General features: G+C 47.0%; 1 protein-coding gene across 16 annotated transcripts in view; it reads left to right on the top strand.

Moving 5' to 3' along the window:
- Positions 1 to 24651, top strand: part of ABI3BP (ABI family member 3 binding protein) — a 2083720-nt gene that overhangs the window by 631235 nt on the left and 1427834 nt on the right. The window lies entirely within an intron of this gene.

Genomic DNA, 24651 nt, shown 5'->3' with positions numbered 1-24651 from the left:
TACTGGTGCCCTCACTGTCGATGGACTCGGCCTCATGGGCTATGTGAGATGCAGCTCCCTCTGTTGCCGGTGCCTCTGCTCCTCCGGCAGATGGTGCTAATGCACACAAGGACAGGGTGACAAAACAAAAAAGGAGGGGAGAGACAGAGGATACACTTGGTCAATGCCAGCAACAACACCATTGTTGGCGTACATAACACACAGGGAAGAGCCCTATGCATTAGGCCATGCACTACCAGTTACAATGCTAGTCACCAGGCCATGGAGTACAACGCCTAAAGCCAATAGCAGCACACCTGAAACCCACAGGACCCTGCCCAGTAGTAGATCCCCACTAGCATGTTTGGGGCTGGAGGGCATCAGACCCTGACCAACATGGAACCTACCTTGCCATGTTCATCCTGGCCTTGGGGCACCCACAGGCCCACATCCCCCACCCAGATAACACCACACCACGCGCAATTTGCTGATTTTGAAACTGTACTCACCCCTTGTGGCTGCTGTGATGCCTTCAAGCGCCCATCCAACTCCGGATAAGACACCGCCAGTATGGGAACATCAGGGGGGTCAGGGTCCGACGGGCACCCCTTCCTAGTTGTGAGGCCATCCCCAGCAGGGCCTCTGCCATCTTCCTTGCCCAGCGCCGCAGGTCCTCCCACCGTTTGCAAGAGTAGGTGCTCCGCCTGTCAAGGACCCCCAGGGTCCGCACATCCTTGGCGATGGCACGCCAAATACCCTTTTTCTGATGGGTACTGACCTGCAGAGAAAGATACATAGAAAAAGGTATCAGCCATACCGTCCGGCCTGTTACACTCATGGCCCACCATATCCCTCCCATCCCCTTACGCACAGGCATTGACCACCATACATGCAGCACTCTGCCTAGGACCCCTCAGCCACCCCCCCTTACATGAGGCTTACACACACAGCACTCCATGCATTCATGCCCCATGCATCGTGCTCACAGTGTACTCACCTATTGGTCTGGAGGACCATAAAGTAAACGGTACTGGGGTAGAACCCCATCCACTAGTCTCTCAAACTCCTCAGAAGTGAAGGCTGGGGTCCTTTCCCCAGAGACTCGTGCCATGGTCGCATCCAGACACAGGTCACAGCAGCGCTTGCAGTGTAGGTCCTCTCCTGTTGAAGGTCAGGTAGCAAGTGAGTGAACAGATAGAAAATGGCAGTCACCTCCGCGGCGGTGCATACCGTCACCGCTGGCGTACATCACCATTGGCTACTGAAACCCATAGGGCCCAATGATAACCAATGAGGAGCTGCACGATGGTCCTTGACTGCCTCCTGCAACGGAGCACAACGTTAGCGGAATTGCCTCATTTCCACTTGTCCCTCCACACAGGTCAGGCGGCCGCCATTTCAGGGGGGAGCAGGCCATTGCACCTAACTGCGTCACAGCAGACATAGGCACATTTACGGGCCTACACGTTAACATACTGTTTCTGTCACAAGATGCAAGGCATTTTACTCTGAGGATATGTTTGAATATGACCAGCTGCTCACCGTTTTTCACCCTAGAGTATAACCGCTGAGGATGAATAGGAGATGGAGACATCCCCCCGTGTACAGACCCCTGGTTGACCTGGCAACAATGGAGGACATGCACATTATTGAAACACATGCGCAGCTACATCGTTTTCCCCCAGGTGGAGGATTTGGCCACAATGAAGGCTGACTTCTATGCAATGGACATATCCCCAACATCATTGGTGCTATTGATGGTACACATATTGCCTTTGTCTCCCCTTCCCCCCCGGAGAAATGAACAGGTGTACAGAAATCAAAAGAGCTTTCACTCTATGAATGTGCAGATAGTGTGCCTGGTCAACCAGTACATCTCCCATGTGACTGCAAAGTATCCTGGGTCTGTGAATGATGCCCATATCCTGAGGAATAGCAGCATCCCATATGTGATGGCTCAACTCCAGAGGCACCGGGTGTGGCTAATAGGTGAACCCATGGTCCCCACCTAGTGTATGTTGGTATATGGGTGTGGGGTTGGCCCTAAGGGTGAGCGTGTGGCTAACAGGTATCCCTCGATATTTGCACGTGACTCTGGTTACCCCAACCTCTCATGGCTACTGACCCCAGTGAGTAATGCCAGGACAAGGGCAGAGGAACGTTACAATGAGGCACATGGGCAAACAAGGAGGGTCACTGAGCACACCTTTAGCCTCCTGAAGGCCGGGTTCAGGTGCCTCCATTTGACAGGTGGATCCCTGTGCTACTCACCCAAGAAGGTCTGCCAGATCATCGTTGCATGTTGCATGTTGCACAACCTACCCTTGAGACACCAGGTGCCTTTTCTGCAGGAGGATGAGGCTGGAGATGGTCGTGTGGCAGCAGTGGAGCCTGTGGACAGTGATGAAGGGGAGGCAGAGGAAGAGGATGTGGACAACAGAACAACTATCATACAACAGTACTTCCAGTGACACACAGGTAAGGCACTGTAACCTCACCTTCCATTGCTGTTTTGTGAAGTGAATTTTCTCTGGCTGACTGCTGTTCCCACTACTATGGCCTCTTATTTTACCCTTTAACATGTCTATTTGCAGATGTGTGTGCCCTCCTGTGGCTCCTGGTGTATTGACTGCAGCACATTACAGGTCATACTTATGTATACATGACTATACAGTCTATTTGCAATGTCTACAGATTGTTAAACAACTACATCCTTAAATCATTTGACATACTCCATACTTGTATTTTTCCAAGGGTGTTTATTTCAGTGCAGAGAAGTAAATGGGGATGTGCAATGGGCTTGGGTGATGGTGGAGGAAAGTCCAGGATAGAGTCCAGTCTATTGGTATCACAGGTGCATTGTCCAATGGGGCATGGGAAGTGGAGCAATTGCAGTTCAAGGTGAACAGGGTGACAGAGTGGGACACAAGGGTGACAATCAGGAGAGTCTTATTTCCTGGTGGGGGTCTTGGCAATGTTCTCTGGCTTCTACCTAGATCGCAGGGACCATTTGTGAGGTGGTTCTCCTTCTGCAGGGGGTGGGGTGCTGGTGGCCTCTTGTTCCTGTGGCAGGGCCTCCTGTCCACTAGCGTTAGCGGAGGTGGAAGGCTGTTCATCAGTGTGGCTAGTGTCAGGGGCCCATTGGTGTGCCACTGCCTCCCTCATGGTGTTGGCCATGTCTGACAGCACCCCTGAAATGGTGGCCAGGGTGGTGTTGATCTCCCTCAGGTCCTCCCTGATCCCCAGGTACTGTCCCTCCTGCAGCCGCTAGGTCTCCTGCAACTTGGCCAGTATCTGGCCCATGGTCTCCTGGGAATGGTGGTATGCTCCCAGGATGTTGGTGAGTGCCTCGTGGAGAGTCGGTTCCCTGGGCCTGTCCTCCTCCTGTCGCACAGCAGTCCTCCCAGCTTCCCTGTTGTCCTGTGCCTCTGTCCCCTGAACCGTGTGCCCACTGCCACTGAGCCCAGGTCCCTGATCGTCCTGTGTTTGTGGGGTTGCCTGGGGTCCCTGTAGTGGTGGACACACTGCTGATTGACGTGTCCTGGGGACAGTGGTATGGGCCAGCTGGGTGGGTGCTGTGCTGGTGTTTCCTGAGGGGGAGGCTCTGTGGTGGGATGGGACTATGCCTGGGTAACTGACTGTCCAGAGGTCCCAGATGGGCCAGGTTGGTCATCCAGATCTAGGCGTGCAGAGCTGCTGTCATCACTGTGGGCCTCTTCTGTGGGGGGACTGGATGTTGCTGGCACCTCCTCTCTGGTGACTTTGTGTGGGGGTCCTGTGGGGATGTAAATGCAGTGTTATTGTTTCTGCGTGTGACATCTTGTGCATGGGTATGTTGCCCTCTATGGTTGTTATTACCATGCCAGCTTTGCCTTGTGTGAGTTGTTATTTGGTTGGCTAAGTGATTGTCTCTAGTGTGGATGCAGTGGTGATGGTTGTCCATGCAGGTTTGTGATGGGTGTCCATTCATTGGTGTTGCATGCAGGTATTGGGATGAGTGGGTTGTGATGGTGGGGTATATGGGAGGTGATGGAGTGATGGGAGTGAGGGGGGGTATGTGATGGCATGCAGGTAGGGGGGTGAAAGTAGTAAAGATTTGACGTACCAGAGTCCAGTCCTCCTGCTACTCCTGCCAGGCCCTCAGGATGCAGTATTGCCAAGACTTGCTCCCCGTAGGTCATTCCACCTCTTCCTGATGTCATCCCTTGTTCTTGGGTGCTGTCCCACGGCGTTGACCCTGTCCACGATTCTCCGCCATAGCTCCATCTTCCTAGCAATGGACGTCTGGTGCACCTGTGATCCGAATAGCTGTGGCTCTACCCGGATGATTTCCTCCACCATGACCCTTAGCTCCTCCTCTGAGAACCTGGGGTGTCTTTGTGGTGCCATGGGTGTAGTGTGTGTGATGTGTGTGAGTGTTTGTGGGGTGATGTGTTTGGGAGTGTGCTGTGAGGTGCGTGGATGGTGTATGGGTGATGGTGTTCCGTGGCTCTGGTTCTGTGGGTGCATTTGGTGTGTCTCTCTCTCTGTTGTAAATTCTTTGTAGTCATAAAGGGTTGTGGGTAATGTGTGTGTGTGTTTTATAGTGATGTGTGGGTGTGGTGTGTGTATGTGTGTCAGGTGTGTGTAGTTTGAATTGTCCAATGTGGTGTTGTTTTGTTAGGTTGTGTGTATTTTGAGCCTGGCAGTATGTACCGCCAATGGTTTACCGTGGTTGAATGTCTGCCACGGTGATTCGTGGGTCATAATGTGATGGACGTAGTTATGTTGGCGTAACGTTATGGGTTTTGCTACCGCCAGTTTATAACTGACCTTTGGGCTGGCGGACTTGTGTGTGTGTCTGTGTAGTGGCAGATTTCTATGTGGTCGCAGTATGTTGGTGGCAGTCAGCATGGGGGTAAGCGGCACATACCGCCAATGTCATAATGAGGGCCTATATGTGGGCAATGTAGTAGTCTCCCTCACAGATCCGGCACACTCTTCTAGTCCATTCACTAGAGAAATTCTAGCCTTCAATACAGTGTCAGAGTATAACATTAGTCTACGGAAGTCTAAAATGATTGGAGATCACCTGATCAAGGACAAGAGGACAAGGGTCCTTAAATATTCCTTCTATTCCTCTTCTATCCTCTTGATTAAATACGTATGAACTTAACTAACAGCATTGATCCCTAAACTGTCTAAAGTGAATTCATCACCCATTATACGGAGCATCCATGCAGACTTACAACATTAGCACACTCAATCTCTTTCATGGGATGGGCTAGATAGCTGTTGTTAATATGGCAGTTCTGCTTAAGACCTTTTTAGGTCCAGCCTGCCAGACAGTGCAGCTGTCTTATTTGTGAAAGACATCTTGGGGCATTCAGAAAGCTGATCTTGGAACCCATTCTGCCTGTTGCTTGCCATTGGCTTTGTTTTTAGTAACTCACATTTTCCTGCTTTGCAATGGATGACTTTGTGTTTAGGCTGTCCAGCTTGAGTTTGTACCTTCCCATGCCCAAACCTTATTTACAGTATCCTTCCGAATATTGCCTTTCTGTAAACAGGCCTGTAAATCTTGTTCTTATTTTGTCACATTTGCTGTGCATTTTAAGAATGAGGTCAAATGTCAGGCGCTATCTTATGAGGGCACTAGTTGACTTTTCTTTCTCTGACTTCAAAGTGAGAGGATTTATATGACAATCTTAATGGAAAATGAACAAGACCAATAGCAGCTTTAAATTATGCATTTCTCAGATCATTCAGTTGTAGTCTGCAAACATCAGTGCATGTTTGAAGCTGCACCTCTCTTCCAACTCCTGAAATATCCTGATCTTTCACATAAGAGATAAAGTTGTAAGTATAGTGCCCATAACTATTGCAGCTTGACTGGTCCTTGGCAGTAACAAATGGCCTCCATGTCAACCCACATCCATATGCCAGTCATCCAGTTCAAGCACAAAGTGTAACACACCATCCTCGTGACCGTAACCCACTTACCTCATAACATTTAAAGCACTGGTCCAGTGACAGAAACCTACAAAGCTTCCAACATGTGTTGTATCTTTCCCATGCCAGAAGCACAATTAGACCCAATGTTTAAAGGCGCTTCTGTACATATGATGTGGCAGTACAACCAAAATATAACAAAGCTAGTGTAAGCACACCAAAGTGAGAACATCTTGAAAATTACCAGTATTGAACTTTACATTTACCTATGTCTAAAGAGCAAATCTGTGAAAAGTATTTGTGTGCATTTAAAACCAACAACCTGGCATTATGAGTAGGAGTTTCGAGTCTGCCATATCTGTCACCACATTGATATGGCCCTAGTTGTGTTCTAAGTACCTGTTCTGTGCAGTGTGCATGCCAGGCACATGGGTCAAAGCAGGACACAGGGTCCACCAGGAGCCAGGTGGGGTGCCAATTACAGGGTTTCCTAGTCTTCTGGGACCAGTAGGTCTGTGGAAGACCAACAGCCATTACAGCATCTGTAGTTGCATACAGCCATTTAATGTGGACTCTACAGGGAACAGTCAACAAGCTGGGCAAGGACTAAGGGCTTGTGCACAAAGCCAGACTACTACATCCATGTAGTAAGTAGGACACCATGTGGTCTACTGCGGCTGCTAGTGGTGTAATCAAGTCCTTCAGAGGAAGTTATATGGGTCTGCAGCAGTGCACATGGCCAAGGCTACAAGAAAACATGCCGATCTCTGAGAATTTTTAACATGTGCTCTATCAGGACGGCTGCCAGCTGGTCACGGCTGTCTCCTGATGCCACAAATGAAGTTACTTAATGTAATCCTCGTTCTCAATCATTAAAATCGCTGCTGAATTCAAAAAGAACTCTTCCTCCTCTCAGCTGTCAGCAGACCTAATAAATCAAAACATAGCTTGGATTAAAACAGTGTGTCTTTGGCTGGCAGGTGGCAGAGGCACTAAATATTTAAGTAGTTTGTGTGAATAACACACATCACATTACTCTATTCTCATTCAGCAGCCACCCTCCCCAGTCAGAGACTACAGGAAGCACACCCCTTTTACTCACCAACTCACAATTAGCTCATGCTGAAAGATCCAGCAGCCACATATGTATCAGAGAGGCTGGGCAGACTGAGAAGATACAATGCATCCCAGTGTGCCATCTCACCATAACAATGAATCCTTCAGGCTCAACAGCAGGGTAAATTGCTTTACAGGCGGAGCAACAGTGCAGAGATTAAATGCTGCACATCACCATTGTTTGGAGCGCCCCCACCAAAGCATATCAGGGAGTTATATATGTGTGACCAATGCATTTTGTTGCAGTGATGCGGACACCAGCATTAAAATGAGCTAGTCTGACCCCTGATGCATGTTACTTTACAGGGCTGTTTATATGCCCTGGTAGGAAAAAGAGCCAAAGTTGCCCCCCCCCCCGCAGTGCTGCTAGCCCCATAGGCTAACATGGGAAGGCTTTATTGACATTTAATAAAATCTAGCTTTTGATTGGAGTTAGCTAGCAACATGATTCAAAGTATCAAAATAATAGTTACAATAGATTCAAGAACTTGCCAAAGTTTGATTTATTATAACTATTGTAGGAAAGTCGTTTTAGAACTTACTACCCTGAAGTGCCCTAAAGCAGCCCTGTACCAACCTCTTCTGATTGGTCGGCTGTTTACAGTCTGAGTCAAGCTGCTCCCTGAGTAGGTGCGAAGAGGCCTGGGGCTGAAACAATACAGGTATTTGGTGGGAGGGGATCTGCTTCCTGGGGAAGCCATGAAAGGAAGGGGGCTGGGAAAATAATCTGTTCTTTAAGAGCAGAAGAACAGATGTCACAGACCAGTTCCCACTTCCTTGATCCCCAGACAGAGGGGAGCACCACCAATAAGATTAGGAGAGGGCCTTGACAGGGAGTGTAGTAACTTTTTATCCACCGATGTGCTTTGGGTTAGCTAGACACACACTCCAAATAAATAACTTATCTGTTTTGATTTTTGGAGAATAGTGCATTTTGGGTCACAAATATGCTACACTTCACAGGAAGTAGTCATAGCAGAGGGAGGCAACTTTACCCCTATTGGTTGCGGTGTCCCCTCCTCTTGCCAGCCTAGAATGGAGGATAAATTTGGTAGAGCTGTAGCTCCTCATCTTATTGCCTGAAACATGAGAAGAAGAAGGACTGCCCTGCTGGATCCTTGCACCACACCACAGGAGGCTTGCACTCAAAAGGGCTGCACCTGCTGCACTCTCAAGGCTCCACAAGGAAAGGACTGTCCTGCTTCAAAAGGAAAAGGTGTGGACTCCCTGAGAAGCAACATGAAGAATAGAGCTGTAGGGACTAACATGCAAACCCAAAGAGAGGGTCATCCCAGTTGACCAGTGGTAACTGGGTTTTGGCAGGACTGTGTTGGTGCATAGTGGGAGATTGAGTCCCAGACTCCAAGAGGCAAACCAGAGCTTCGGTACCCTTGGCAGGCACTGCTTGACACTTTTATATACAAATGAAACCACTCAGAAGACATTTTAAACATCTAGTAACTTAAAATTTTGGTGAAAAGATCCAGAAAAGGATTTGCTCGACTTCAAGCCGGTGTTCTTGAAACTCAAAGCAGCCTGACTCTGCTAGTTTGTCCTGCTGAAAGCTCTAGAGCTGCTCACCATCAAGGACCAAGATTTCCAGGGACTCACCAAGGCACCACGCTGCAGCATGCCACTGTTGTCAAAGCCACTTTTGGATCTGAGGAACTCGAGGGCTCGTCATTAAGAGAAAAGTTATAAAAAAAGTGAGTAAGTGTGAAGGTACAATCTTGACCAGGACCAAGCGCTCACCGTATCTGAACGCTCTCCATTTGGGTCAGCCTAAAACCTTGACTTTGTCCTGGTCCAGCGTAGCCAGGTAGCCATGAGTGGGGCTTTATGCTTTTTGGTGCTAGATAGCACTTTTATTTATTTTATCTTTGAAAATCCATATCTCCAGGTCTCTACAGTAGATTAATGTGTTGTGTCTTCTACTTATCTAGTGATTAAGTGATAAGAAATGCTATACACAAACCTGTCTCCTAAGTTAAGCCTGACTGCTCATAGCCAAACTAACAAGGGTTTAGCAAGGGTTCATTTATTTTAACTTGACAGGACAGTATCAGTGATTGTGGTATTATTACTAGCTGAAGGTGCATACCTTCACCTACTAATAATCCACTTTCCTACAGTTAGACCACAAATACCTTTCACAGCTTAGAAGTATTTGCTAAAATTTCATAGGAGAATGAAAGAAATCTAGAGATGTGGCAGAGTCAGAGTGGGCGAGCTCAGAATTCCAAACCTATAGCTATATCATCAGTCCACAACATGTTATTCCACCTAGAGTGGCCTAGAGCACAGACAGAGAAGCATTGGTGTTTCCTGGATTATACCTTAGCCAAAATACCTTTGAGAAAGGTCAGTTGGCTGGCGTCTGAGGTGAGACCGTGTAACATGCTGAGAACCCCAATGGTACAGGTTACCTAAAATCAAGTGAATGTGAGGTTCATTCTCACTTGTATCCTGTCACCCTAAATGTCCATGCTGGGGAAAATAAATAAATTAGCCTTAGGTCAAAAAAGGAAGCCTTCACCAAGCGTCTAAAGGCCAGCTGTATAAAGATATAGAATGTGTTTCAGAGCGGGCCCACAAAATCCTTTTTTCAAATGAAGATACTCTTTGGGTTAAGGAAAAAAGATCAGATATGTAAGAGTTAGACATTGGGTCTCACACCATAATGAAAACTTCAGCAGTGTGATCTTTACCACAGTTTGAAAACAATGCTGCATAAAGTATCTGAAGACACTCATCTTGGGCCAGATTTATGACCTTTTGTTTTGAGACTTGAGTTTTGCGGTCCATTTGGGAATCACACAAAAAACGGACATGAGCGTTAAGTACACTGCATGCAATTCCCATTGGGGTCCCAGATGACCTACCTCATCAATATTCATGAGGTAGGTTGAAATTTGCGACCCCATTGGGAAGGCCGCACTCACAGGGATGATGGCCTTCTGGGGACAAAAGACCACCATGTCTGTGACTGCTTTTTAATTAAAGTATTTTTTTATATGCAGTCTGTTTTCCTTAAAGGAAAACAAGCTGTGTTTCAAACAAAAATTTAATTAAAAGAAAGTTTTCTTTTCATTTTTTCAGAGTAGACAGTGGTCCGTGAAACCAACACCTGCGCTGAAAAAATATTTGTGATTCCATTCACAAAGGAGAAGGGGTCCCTTGGGGAACCCTTCCCTTTTGCGAATGGGTTAGCACCAATTTGAAGTTGATGTTAACTGCGATTGTTTTTGCAACCGCATTCACATTCACAAAACAATCATAAATACCATTCAGATTCGGTTATAGGAAGGCACGCCCCTTCCTAATACCGAATGGCAAAATCCACATGACGATTCAGTAACGTTACTGAATCACAATTTGAATTTTGTACATCCCAAGAAACATTTTTCTAGTCACAAGCGGGCTGATTCTGCGAATCAGCCCGTTTGGGACAAGAAAACTGCTTTCTACTCGCTTATCTCTAGGATATATGAATTATTACTAGAAAATGCAGCTCCAGCAAAGGTCAGATTCCCACTCAGGTTGGAGGAGAAGTTAAGTAAATGGTGTTTCAGCAAGAAATTGGACACAATTCTGGGTATCAAATACACTGTATCTTATTGGCCCAAGATTAATCTGTGGGAAAATAGGACTTCAATGACACCAGACTCTTCCATTATTTGTAGAGTTTAGATGTCTGAAAATGTCCAAAACAAAACATTTCAGATAGAGGGGATGGTTGCTTTCAGGGAACCCTCCACACACAGGTTGACACATTTCAGCAGATTCAATAACCACTCCATTATTCACCTCCTGGACTCAGGGCCGGATTTATATTCTGAGAGACAACCTATTTCTCCATCCGGGCAATGGAGTAAATTAAACCCTGACAGAGATGCTGCCCAGCAGATATAAAAGTAACTGCCTAACAGGCAGTCATTTCCTAAACTGTTGCCTGGAAACGCCATCACAGCAGCTCCTAGTAATACTCTTTACAGTGTGGTGCAGGACTCCATTAACATGATGGAGTCTTGCACCAAGCTATTTTGTTTTTTATTTTCAAAATATCCCATGGTGAGGGGGGCATTTTGTATTTTTTGCTGTCCCTTACCACCAGGGTGTACCTAATGGTGACAGACAGTAAATAACAGCTATATATCTACCCATCCAAACTGAACTGACAGACATATAGCCAATTGTCTGACTTCCCTTACTTCAATGGGCCATTGGAGAACTTTGGCCAAGCGGGGATCAAGCGGTCAACACTGTGGCCAAACTGTGGTCCACAAGCAGGTGGACCACTATGTTGGCAAGGAGGGGACACCACCACTGCTGTGTTCCCTCTCTGTCATCATATAAATTAGGCCCTTCATTTTGATATTCCAGTTTATTTCTTCTAGTATACTACATGCCGCACTGAAGTCTTTGACATGAAGTCTTTTGAGCCTTTAGGCTTTTTCAAACTTTGCACAGATTTGTACTTCTATAATTAAAAGGAGAACAGTTGCATCTTCAGTTACCTCAGAACCAGTGGACTGTGACAGATCGATAATCTAATGGCTTATCTCTAAAAAGCACACACCAATGCTGCCAGGACATGCTGCAGGTGGAACTTGGATACCTCTAATGATGTTATTGCACTGAAGTTAGGAGACAAAACCTAAACATCACCAAGTACAGATGTTGGATGCCACAAAGATCCAGAGTATAGTGCTAAATATAGTAAAGAGGTATGCAGCACCAGTTCACGTGTGCTAATGCAGGAAAGGATGCATGATCAGGAAGTCCACTTCTGCTCACCTTTCTTTAAGATAATAATAACTTGTTTTCATATAGTGGTTCATACAACAATTCTGCCATTTGTGAGTTCTGTAAATAATGGATCACATAACTTACCTGCCTTGGGATGAATTGAAGGGTCATTAAATCTTGCTGGGATTCAGACTCAAGTTGCTTCGTTTGAGCGACAAACTATAAACTCATTGAGATATCCTTCTCCCAAAACACAAAGGTCCATATTTCTACTTTTTTAGCACCGCATTTGCGCCACGTTTGTGTCAAAAAATGACACAAATGCGGCGCTAAAAAAGTTTAAATATGGGCCAAAATGCACTCTAGGAACAAAGCACAGTATAACGGATATTGCTCTTATCTAATCAATGGAGTTTGTGAAATAATTAGCAAAACTGAAGACTTCAAGGTTAGCATGGTGATGGTGAAGTCCAGCAAGTTGCAGATATACTCATCAAACATTTCACACTATGACTGAGCAAGTGGATTTGATGAAGGCGTCTCTGAGGCCTGGATCACTAGCTATGTCCTTGAAAGGAGACCAAAGAGACACCAAGAAGAACAGCCATTTTGGAGAGAGTTTTTGCAACAGGATTCCAACTATACCAAAATCAATTACAATTCAGTACAATAAAGGTACAATAAAGTGCACCTGATGTTGAAGAAATATGTTCTTTGTATAATCAATGGTAGTAGCATTAAGACATCATGACTATTGGACGATCTGTTGCTTTACTTAATTTAACATTGTTGCTTTCACCCATTTGACTCTCATTTCATCAATCTCCTTACTGATCCTTTATTAGTCAGATGGTGTCCGGCTCAACTCTTCCATCTCCCATTTCAAAATTTAGATCCATTGACTCATAGCGACGGAATATGCATAGCCAACTCTGTCCACATGCACTTTTTTTGCTCAAGTTCTGTTTATTAAGTTTTCACAAAGTGATGCCTTGCAGTTGATATGCAAAATGAAGACACAGCATCACTTCTGAGTAGCATAAAGAAAGTTGACTCACTGCATCCCCAGTTGCTTTTCAGAGCTGATCTCTAAGGATTTGTTTAATGTAGGTGTCTTTGGAATGATTCAGGACATGGAGGTTGAGATGGGCAGGTGTGGTGTTGTCTCTTTCCACCATCAAGTTTATGAATCTGCCCTTTGGAACTCTAGTGGCCTTGACTAATTTGGAATTGAAGCACCTCTTGTAAAGGATGGAGACTCCCAGTGTTTTGGTGAGTGCAGAGGCCCAGTGTTGACATGGATATTTGGGGGGGTGTCATGCGGCAGCAGTCATCGTGCAATAGGTGTGTTTTTTGTAGAAAGATTACATCTGGGTCTTGTTGAAGTAGATAGCGTTACACCTGCAGCCTTTTTTTGGGTGAACTAAGTCCTCAAATGTTGAGTTAGAGAAATTTAACGGGGATCTTAGCCTCCATTAGGTGTTATAGGTGTGGGTCGTGGGGGTTGTGAATAATCGTGCCCCATGACATTGAAGGTCGAGGTTTCACGTCTTGAGAGACATGTACTAACGATGCAGGTAAAGTGAGGTGGACTTGCAAGTAAAGGAGATAGGTAAAGGAGGCAAAGCAAGGCCAAAGGGTGCAAACGTACTGGGTCTCTTCATCTGGGACCCAGTGGGAAACTCCACCAGGTCTTCTTGAGGTGTCACCCCGATAGGGATCACCTAGGCAAGGTAGAGTGCTGACCCACCAGGGGAGTGTTGAAATTCAACGTGTACGGAAAGAACAGGACAAAGTTTGAGTGAAGTTTAGCTTTTGGTAGATGGCTCTGGTCCCAGTCCTTGGGCCTTGCAACAAGAAGAGATAGTTTTGCAGTGGTCCCACAGTATGTTGTTGACGAGTGACCAAGAAGGATACTAATCCAAGAGTGGGCTACGGGTAGTCAGGAGCAGACTGCAGAGTTTCTTCTTTCAGACCATGAAGGTGAGCAATGATGGCTTCTTTTGTGGCAGTGGACACCTCTACTGCCTTCACGTGGCCCCAGAGTTTCTCCCAAATAGTCTGCCTGGTCAGATGGCTGCTGCCAGAGTCGAGTGATTGCGAGAATTTGAGATCACCATCCTGTGAGTCATCAGGTATGACAAGTAGGCACTTGCCTGAGGGAGGGAACGGGCTATCCTTCTCTGACCACTCCATTGAATGGCCAGCCCAAAGGTGTGCGCCCACTGACATTTGATTCCTTTTTCATGTAGTGCCAATGTAAATGGTTTAAAGTCTTGTTTCTTTTAAAGCGTCAGAAGGGAGAGGTCTTGGAAGATTTGGATCATGTGGCCCAAGAAAACAAAGTCTGCCCGTCCTGTGCTGCCTTGAGGATGGCTTCCTTTTCATGGAAAAATTGGACCCTTGTGAGAATGTCCGGGGCAAAATTGGATCAGTTCAATGTGGATGACACGCGGTGGGCTCTGTTTGAGACAAGAGGTTGATTCTCTTCCTTGCCTGGAGTGTTTGCAGATTTATGGTGAAAGCAATTAGGTCCTTGCCCTCTGCTCCTCTCTGCATCCCCCGATGCTTAGATTGTTGCACCAAGCCCGGTTCTCCAGGCCTTCGTGTTTCACCTGGAGTTCCATTTGATGCTCTTCTGGAAAGTTAACAAATCCGCATAGGGATTCCTGGTCCTTGGAGTGGGCGTCTACTGTGCACTCCAAATCATTTATCCTGTCACCCACTGCGGTGATATCACTTTGTAGTTCATGAAGGCAGCCTTTGAAGTCAGACTTGAGCAATGTTATTTCTGCCTAATGTCACTGAGGGATTGCTCCGAGTAGTCTTGTGTAATGGCAGGACCTGAGAGAGGTGCATTAGAGGGTGAGGTTTTCTCCAATTTGCTGCTCATGTCTGCTGTAGATGACTTTGACCACAATGTTATTACTGAGTTGCTTTTTGCAGCTTTGCTGTGTGGCATGTCAATGGAGTCGGTGTCCCAACAGTTTGCTGGTGTTGATTCTTTTAATTTGTACCAGTTACCCAAGAGGTTAAGCACTCGTATGCGAGAAAGAGAGGGCCAGAAAAGGATGATGCAGTGGAGCTTCTTCACACAGCAACGGAGGGTATGTTCCTTGGGAGGTGCCCAAAGGGGAAGTGGATCGCCAACCGCAAGGACCTCCAAATCCAGGGGGCACTAAAGGACCCCAGTGGGAGTATAAGCATCTGAGCCGAGGGTCGAGAAGCTTCAGCAAGGGTCTCTGCATTTAACCCTCTGCCCGAATAGGTCTGCTCGGGTAGGAGTCACTGCTCGATGTTGTGACGGTACCTTGCAGCCCTCTGAGTGTTCGTCCGTGAGGATCGCAGAGTATAGGTCCTCTCACCAGATAATCTGGTGACCAGGGGGAATGTGTTAGCCAAGTCTCCCAGCATAATAACATGGGGCAATTTGGGCCAGGAGACAGGGTGCTGTGTTCACCATGTAGAGGGATGCTGGTTCCCCGTAGATGAGCAGAGTCCTGTGGTTACTGAGGTCTCAAGGGGCGTCTCTTGGTTTTCCCAAGTCAATTAGGTGGTGTAAAATGCCTTTGAGATCATCTCCGGTGCCTGAGAGGCTTATAAGATGGTATGTCCATGGGACCACAGTGCACGGATGACCTCTGAGAAGACCTCCTGGCGCATTAGCTCCTCTCTTTGTGAAAGGACAGAGGCCCCACTGTGGAGGTTGAGGCAGCGTCGATGAATGAACTGGCACTAGGTCTGTAAAAATGTCAGTTTTTATAAAGTGAGGGCCTCCCCCGTCCATTCCTTAAAGTGCCCCCTATCACAGAGTCACACCTGTGTCATGCTCCACATTCAAATCTCATCTCTCATCCTTGTAGTGCAGTCCGGTGTCTTACGATCTCACCGGTTTCTGAGCTGCTTTGGTGTCCTGGAGCCTGTCTGCTATGCTCCCATGAGTTGGGCCATGCTGGGGTGAAAGAGCGTCCCGTGGTGCAGCAATGGCTGCAGGTTGGGTCTGCAAACATGAGTTAGCCCCCAGCTTAGGAGTTGGCCTGCTGTCCCAGGCCCATCAAATGGTGAGATCTGTAGGCGCCGGGCTGCGAAGCAGAGGTGTTTGCCCCCTGCCTGTCACCCGCCGAGCCAGGCGAGTTATGACGTCAGGCAAAGAGTGCCACCTCACTTCCGAGCCTGTGGCCAGCAGTTGACGAAAGAAGCAGTGGATCGGCTGGTTTGGCTGCCAGGTGAAGGTCTTGAGGATCAGAGATCCTAGGGGAGCACAGTTGCAGGATCCCTCTCTGCTGGTAGAGTGCTAATCATAGCTTTTGAGGTCGATGGAGTATCAGAGCACAAACACTGTGCATTCTACTCCATGGCTGGTCAGGCCACGCCCCGCTCCACATCCATTTTAATAAATCTCTGAGTAAATACAGCTTCCCTTTTTAATTCTATTGCCATCCACATGGCAATAAGGGTCAAATTAGCAAAATCAATAAAATAAACCAAAAAAATGCAGACACCCCAATTCTTGGTGCATAGTATGGATAGATAGCTGGGAGCTTCACAATAACCATAGCAGAAATCTATTTTTCCTTCTGGATGGTGTTTGAGTATTTTAAGGCTGGAATCAATTGGTTTATTGGCAAATGTTATTTTAAATTAGATGTAATGTACCATGTCATACATCATAAGCTTTCTGTATTACCATAATCACGCTATGGGCAGTTACTTCACTCACAGACATGCCCACACTTATACATGCACACTTAAGACAGCCTTCCCTCCCACATCTCAGCAAGAATATAAATATTTTTCACTAACTTATGCCCGCTTCCTAATCATCTGCAATTCTCTATTTGTGGGCTGCACATGACTCTGCATAGCATGTTTAACATCTCAGCTTTGTTGCAAATCATGTCTGTCTGGGACTGCGTAGGGGAGGTTGTAGGGAGGGTGTGTGTGTGTCTGTGTGACTTTCGTGTGTGTTAATACATGGCCTTAAAGGTTGTGTGTGTATTGGCATCAATACCTGGGTCATATTCAAAATCCTCTGCCTCACCAAGAAATTCCTTCAAATATTTTAGCAAAAATATACACAAACGTACACTCTTTACTTCCATTTTAAAAATAAGGTCCATAAAAATGCATTCTTCACAAACCATGTGTAAAGCTGATCTGTGGCTGTTTGGTTGGGTTTTCCACAGCATTTAGTTGCAGGTTCCAGGGAGCCCTCTCTGTGGGTGCAATGCAAGTTCCTGCTGGCCCCTGCAGTGAAGGGGTTCATGCATTTCAGGGCTCCCCCAAGCCTTACGGGGTCCCCCATTCTGTCCAAGGCCAATGAATATCTATGTGATATGTGAGACTAAGGGGCCCCTCTTCATATTCTGCACAGGGGCCCTGTTGAGACTGAAAAGTCTTTTGAATGGTTACGGACGTGCACCCCTGCCCTGAGTTCCCCAGCTGCAATGGTTTCTGGATCCTGGGTGATGATTTTTGTTGTCATGGGCGAACATTGATTATGTTTGTGCACCATCAATGACATAAGCTTGTCTCATGGATTGCAGTTAGTTGGACCAGGGGTGGCGCTAAAATGATGGTGAAAGGCTACTGCCTAAGTATCAGGAGTGCAGTGGTGGTAGCATCATGTAGACTAATCAGTAGACATGAACAGGCCTTTTACATGTGCTACTGGAGTGAGGGCCCACAAGCTCACTCCTTTTCTTTAATTTCTTTATTAGGTGTTTACGATTTATAATAACAATTCCAGTACATTCTCAGGAAGATGTAATGTAGTATACATATGTTAGATGCTCACTTTTGGGCATGTAGCACGTATTTGATTATGTTCAGAATAATGCATTAAGAGAGATTTCAGGATAAAACTACCCAAGGACATAAATAAATACACCATATAGAACTAGCATGACCAATTGTGTGTTCAGGCTCACTCATGTAAAGTTTCACTGCTGTGTGTTCAACTTACCCTTTGCCTACATCAAGTTAGTTTACAGCACTGTGCAGCACATATGTTGTGGTATGCATGTGCTGGATGTATGTGTGCCTGTGGATAGTACAATTCAGATAAGACTCTGGGGGACAGATTTATCATTATTTGACAAAGTGCAATATAGCAAGACATTAACTGCAAAGATATGGCAAATTCCTGCTCTTTCCCTGCGCTAGTGCACTGTGCTGCCTAGCGTCAACACAGACACCCTTGCACCATAGTGCAAGGGTGCCTGCCTTGCAGGCAGGATTGTTTTTTGTGTAGGAAGGGACACCTTCCAGAATGCAGCAAACTCAGAAAGAGGAAACAACAAGGAGAAATGAAGATGTCTCTTCTTCTTGTGCCTCTAAAGGGCAGACACTCAATTTTGACCCATTTCCAAGTTTACTAATCTTGGTAAATCTTAGATTGAATGAAAAAGCATAGTTGGATGTGTGGGAACACATACAATCCACCCACGTAATGCGTTTCTGGCGCAAAGTAACACAAAGCAGCGACTTGTGCTGGCTTGCGTTACTCTGTATTTACCAAGCTACTTAGGGCAATTCAATGTCCCCTTGCATGGCTTGGTAAGTCTGACTTAGAGTTTGCATTCCCTTGCATGACACAAGGACAACTCAATCTCTAGATAACTCTGGGCCTGGGTTCCATTTCTGGAGACCCAGTGCTAACTGGAGCAGCAGGAGGAGGTAGAGGAATACCCACAAACAGATTTTTGGTTTGCTGCATCCCTGTGAATGAGTGGGATCACACTACGAAGGAGGAAAAGCCAGCCTCTTCAGTAAACTTTAAAGGGTGCTTTTTGATTCAGGAAGACCTCACTGGAAGGGGGCATGAGAACATATCAAGAAAGAGATGGGGCTGATAAGGAAATCATAAAGAGTAGGGCTGGGACTCTGGGTTACATTTTTTTATGCACATACTACTGTGGCTGGCATCCTAGTGTGAGTGTTTAGTCACTCTCATGGCCTGTGATGTAGGGCTATCTGATTTTGAGTCACTCCTGCTGTGGCAGGCTGCTTTCTGGAGGAAGGGCAGAGGAGTGGACAATTTAAAAGGCAGTGGACACCCAACAAAAATCTAACTTCAAAAGACTGAGTCCTGAAATCACATGTCTGGAAATGGTCTTGAAGAAGGGGAGCTCAAGGTCCCCAAAACTGTCAACTGCCAAACTGTCAATCAGACTATGCGAGAAGAAGAAGTTCTGCAAGGCTTCTTCCTGTGCCCCGGGACTAAAGTCTGCCAGTCCCCCAGCTGGGTGAAACAACATCATTGAGGGAAACCCAAGACCATCTGTCCCTGGAGCTTGGAGCACCGGCACCTGTCTGCTTGCCAAGATCAGTGCGCCATGTGAGGGAGAGTAGAGCGATGTAGGGAATGAGGTCCAGTGAGAGCCTGACAAATGAATGCCTGCATCAAGGTGTGAGGAGACAGCTGCTGCACAGATCAGGGCAACACCAATGTGCAGGTTCAAGTCAGTGATCTCATTTGCAAGAGGGGTCTGCCATAAGAGGAAGTTGCTGTGGTGCCCATCAGGTCATCTCCTGTTTATTGAGCAAGGTCAGTGACCCTGTATGTCAGAGGGGGTCACAAGAAGGAACAAGTATTGTTGTCTGGTTTAAGATGTCACCAAGAGGACGGTGACCTGTGCGGGCTGAGCCACCTACTGAGGATCAGAACTGGAGCAGACAACACCCTCCACCTTTGGGAAGGGTCAGAGGAGGAAGCACCATGGATGATCAGCCTCTGTCGGTTCAGAGCACAATTGCCACTCACCAAACAGCAGCCACTGCAGCTCTCCACACTGCACATGAGTGGAGTGCTTTTGTCGACTCCAGCCGCACGATTCTTGCAGGAGTGGGTAAGACTTATCATAGGGCCAGAAGTCCCCGACAGAACCTGTCTTGCTACATAGTGCCTCAGGTGCACTCAGGTGCCTCAGGTGCTGTAGCACTTTTGATTTTTTTTTTAAAGAGTCAGAGTGGGACTCCTGTGACCTGGGCTACTAGTGAGGCCTAACTTGAATGTCACCTAAAGAGAATGAGTAATAATATTTACCATTAGATGAAGGGAAGTGGACCCCAGGGACCTGCCTACCAAACCGTAGAGGCCTGACCTCAGGGGGGCTGTGTGCATTGCTTATATATGCTGTACTTTCATTTGTGTTTGTATATAAATAATCCTTTTTCATAAAAGCAATCATTTGACAGGACAATCATTTATTGCTGCTATTGAACATATTTTGAGTTGTTAGCCAGTGTTCACCCCCACGTAGCAACCACTGAAAGCCAAGTGCTCGAAGGAGTACTTGGCTCAGTTTCTCAGGATCCATGATAAGTTGAATTCCTAGACTTCAGGAGTAAAATGTCTCATCCCCATGGTTAGACCCATTAGCCCCCCCTTTGCTCAGTGGCCCTCCGAAAGGGGTTCTAACAGCCATCGTCATTTTGTGTTAGGCCACAGGCTCTCTCCCAAGGAGAAAGGTCAGAGGTCCTTGGTAATCAGAGCTTAAGAGTCTGTTACAGAAACTGGGCAACACCTCAGTCTTTGCTTCTCTCTAGGGAGATGTGGTTAGCATTCAAGGGAGGTCTGTGAGGTATTGTATCTCAGATTATTGACAACAAAAATACCACCTTACAAAAAAGTTGACTCAGAATCATCAACTACCACATCTTAACATTTAGATCAATGTACCCTACTAATATGTAGAGGAAAGAATATTAAATGTGTACTTATCTAAATATACTTACCTTTATGATATGGGGATTGAAGATACCATGGAGTCAATATTTTTGCAGAACAATAATTAAAACTCACACTCATAATTCTGGCAGTGCACTGTGTGGGTGAGTTTAGGTTGAGTACATCATAGTTGTCACATATTCAATATTCTGTCAATTTCTAGCCAAACTTATGTTTAACACAACACTTTTAATAACATCTCATAAATATTGAATATGTTTACAATAAAAAAAAGTACTAGAAAATAGAAAGCACATACAATACAAACAAAATAATTACACACTGAGCTCCCAATCTCACAATGATAATATTAATTTCATGTGGTTAAAGATACTGAATTAAACAGATGGGAATTACAGTGTACAGCAATGAAGCTCGAACCTCGCCACTGAAACTCTATATATATTGTTCATAAACCTCTTATAATAGATTCTATGATGTTTTCAAACCTCAGAACACCCCTCAAACACAAAAGACACAGAGTAAATGTAATGCAGTGCAGATACGGAAACCTAAGGGTCACAATCAGCTAAAGCCTACGCTGCTTTAATGGACAATTGTATGATGGAATCATGCATGCCTGGACCACGCATGCCTTAAGAACGTGGTCTCCACAATGACCACGTCTTTACCAGGCATGCGTTTAAAACACATGCCTTTACAGCGAATTTTGTTGTAAAAGCATGTATGGTGAAGGAACATGAGTGTAAATTGTCATCCACCCTGCCCCCTTACACCTGATACCATACTCTGCAATCACCCCGCCCCAGCCCTTAGAACTTCCCTGCCCTAAAAACTACCCCAACCCCCTGCTCTCGCCCTGAACCCTAAAACCTACCCCGCCCTGTCCTAAAAACTACCCTGATCCCCCACCCTGAACCCTAAAACCTACCCACCCTGTTCTAAAAACTATCCCGACCCCCTGCCCTGAACTCTAAGACTTACCTCGCCCTGTTCCAAAAACCACCGACACCCCTGCCCCCATCCTGAACCCTAAAACCTACCTCACCCTGTCCTAAGAACTACCCTGACCCTCGTCCTAACCCTAAACCCTAAAACATACCCCACCCTGTCCTAAAACGAACCACCGACCCCCCATCACCGCCCTGAACCCTACAACCTACCCAGCCCTGTCCTAAAAACTACCTCTAACCCCACCCTGAATCCTAAAACCTAACCTGCCCTGTCCTAAAAACAACCCTGACCACCCTCCCTGAACCCAAAACCTACCCTGCCCTGTCCTAAAAACTATCCCGACCCTGAACTCTAAGACTCACCTCACCCTGTCCTAAAAATTACCCTGACACCCCTCTCCCCACCCTGAACCCTAAAACCTACCCCACCCTTTCTTAAGATCTACCCGCCCTCACCCCGCCCCACCCTGAACCCTGAAACCTACCCCATCCTGTCTTAAAAACTACCCTGCCCCCGTCCTGAACCCTAAAACCTACCCTGACCAGTCCTAAAAACTAACCGACCCCCAGCCTCCACCCTGAATCCTGCCCCTTCCCATCCCTAAAAGTAACCCTGCTCTGTCCTAAAAACTAGCCTGACCCCTTCCCTGAGCCCTACAACCTACCCCACTCTGTCCTGAAAACTACCCATCTCCCTTAAGAACGTGGTCTCCACAATGACCACGTCTTTACCAGGCATGCGTTTAAAACACATGCCTTTACAGCGAATTTTGTTGTAAAAGCATGTATGGTGAAGGAACATGAGTGTAAATTGTCATCCACCCTGCCCCCTTACACCTGATACCATACTCTGCAATCACCCCGCCCCAGCCCTTAGAACTTCCCTGCCCTAAAAACTACCCCAACCCCCTGCTCTCGCCCTGAACCCTAAAACCTACCCCGCCCTGTCCTAAAAACTACCCTGATCCCCCACCCTGAACCCTAAAACCTACCCACCCTGTTCTAAAAACTATCCCGACCCCCTGCCCTGAACTCTAAGACTTACCTCGCCCTGTTCCAAAAACCACCGACACCCCTGCCCCCATCCTGAACCCTAAAACCTACCTCACCCTGTCCTAAGAACTACCCTGACCCTCGTCCTAACCCTAAACCCTAAAACATACCCCACCCTGTCCTAAAACGAACCACCGACCCCCCATCACCGCCCTGAACCCTACAACCTACCCAGCCCTGTCCTAAAAACTACCTCTAACCCCACCCTGAATCCTAAAACCTAACCTGCCCTGTCCTAAAAACAACCCTGACCACCCTCCCTGAACCCAAAACCTACCCTGCCCTGTCCTAAAAACTATCCCGACCCTGAACTCTAAGACTCACCTCACCCTGTCCTAAAAACTACCCTGACACCCCTCTCCCCACCCTGAACCCTAAAACCTACCCCACCCTTTCTTAAGATCTACCCGCCCTCACCCCGCCCCACCCTGAACCCTGAAACCTACCCCATCCTGTCTTAAAAACTACCCTGCCCCCGTCCTGAACCCTAAAACCTACCCTGACCAGTCCTAAAAACTAACCGACCCCCAGCCTCCACCCTGAATCCTGCCCCTTCCCATCCCTAAAAGTAACCCTGCTCTGTCCTAAAAACTAGCCTGACCCCTTCCCTGAGCCCTACAACCTACCCCACTCTGTCCTGAAAACTACCCATCTCCCTGTCCTGAACCCTAAAACCTACCCTGACCAGTCCTAAAAACTAACCGACCCCCAACCTCCACCCTGAACCCTAAAACCTACCTCACCCTGTCCTAAGAACTACTCTGACCCCTGTCCCAACCCTAAACATACCCCAACCTGTCCTAAAAACTACCCTTACCCCCAGCCCTGAACCATAAAACCTACTCTGCCTTGTCCTAAAAACTACCCCGACCCCCAACCCCAGCCCGGAGCCCTAAAAGTAACCCTGCTGTGTCCTAAAAACTAGCCTGACCCTCCACCTTGAACCCTATAACCTACCCTGACCAGTCCTAAAAACTACCCGACTCCCGGTCTCCACCCTGAACCCTTAAACCCTACCCTGGTCTGTCTTAAAAACTACCCCAACCCACCACCACCGCCCTGAACCCTACAACCTACCCCCTGTCCTAAACACTATCCCTACCCCCACCTACCCTGCCCTGCCCTAGAAAATACCCTGACCCCCCACCCTGAATTCTAAAACCTATTCTGCCCTGTCCTAAAAACTACCCCAACACCCTTGTCCCCACCCTGAACTCTAAAACCCACCCCACCCTGTCCTAAGATCTACCCTGACCCCCAACCCCTGACCCCCCACCCCCACTCTGAACCCTAAAACCTATCCCACCCTGTCTTAAAAACTACCCTGATCTGTCCTAAAATCTATCCTTAACCCCCTCCTTGAACCTTAAAACCTACCCGACCAGTCCTAAAAACTACCTGATACCCAGCCTCCACCCTGAACCTTAAAACCTACCCCACCCTGTCTTATAAACGACCCCAAACCCCTACCACCACCCTGAACCCTACAACCTACCCCGCCCTGTCCTAAAAACTACCCCTACCCCCACCCTGAACCCTAAAACCTACCCTGCCCTGTCTTAATAACTACCCCAACTCCCACTCCTGCCCTGAGACCTAAAAGCAACCTTGTCCTGTCTCAAAAACTACCTTGACCCCTGACCCCTGAACCCTAAAACCTACCACGCTCTGTCCTGAAAACTACCTCACCCCCTGTCCTGAACCCTAAAGCCTACCCTGTGCTGTCCTAAAAACTGCCCTAATGCCTGCCCTGAACCCTAAAACCTACCCAGCCTTGTCTTAGAAACCACCCCAACCCCACAGCCCCTGACCTGAACCCTAAAACCTACCCCACCCTGTTGTAAGAACTACCCTGATCCCTCGCCCCTAACCCTTAAACCTATTGCATGTCTTAAAAAGTACTGAGACCCCACCCTGAACCCTAAAACCTACCCCACCCTGTCGTAAAAACTACCCCAAACTACCCCCCAAAACAGGCTCCAGCCCCAGCCCCACTTACCTCTCCTCTGCTGTCATCTCCTTCCTGTTCTGTCTGGACAGGAAGACGGCTCTCTCTGCCTTCACCACGCATATGCGTAATAAAGGCATGTGTGCTAAAGGTATGCATGCTAAACATATATGCGTGGTAATGGCAGCATGGTAAATGTATTGCGTTGCATTGACCGTGTTAAAGTGATG

Source organism: Pleurodeles waltl, chromosome 8 (genome assembly GCF_031143425.1).
Source record: "Pleurodeles waltl isolate 20211129_DDA chromosome 8, aPleWal1.hap1.20221129, whole genome shotgun sequence".
NCBI classification, from domain to species: Eukaryota; Metazoa; Chordata; class Amphibia; order Caudata; family Salamandridae; genus Pleurodeles; species Pleurodeles waltl.
The sequence above is the reverse complement of the archived record's forward strand: the minus strand, read 5'-3'. Positions and strand labels throughout refer to the sequence as shown.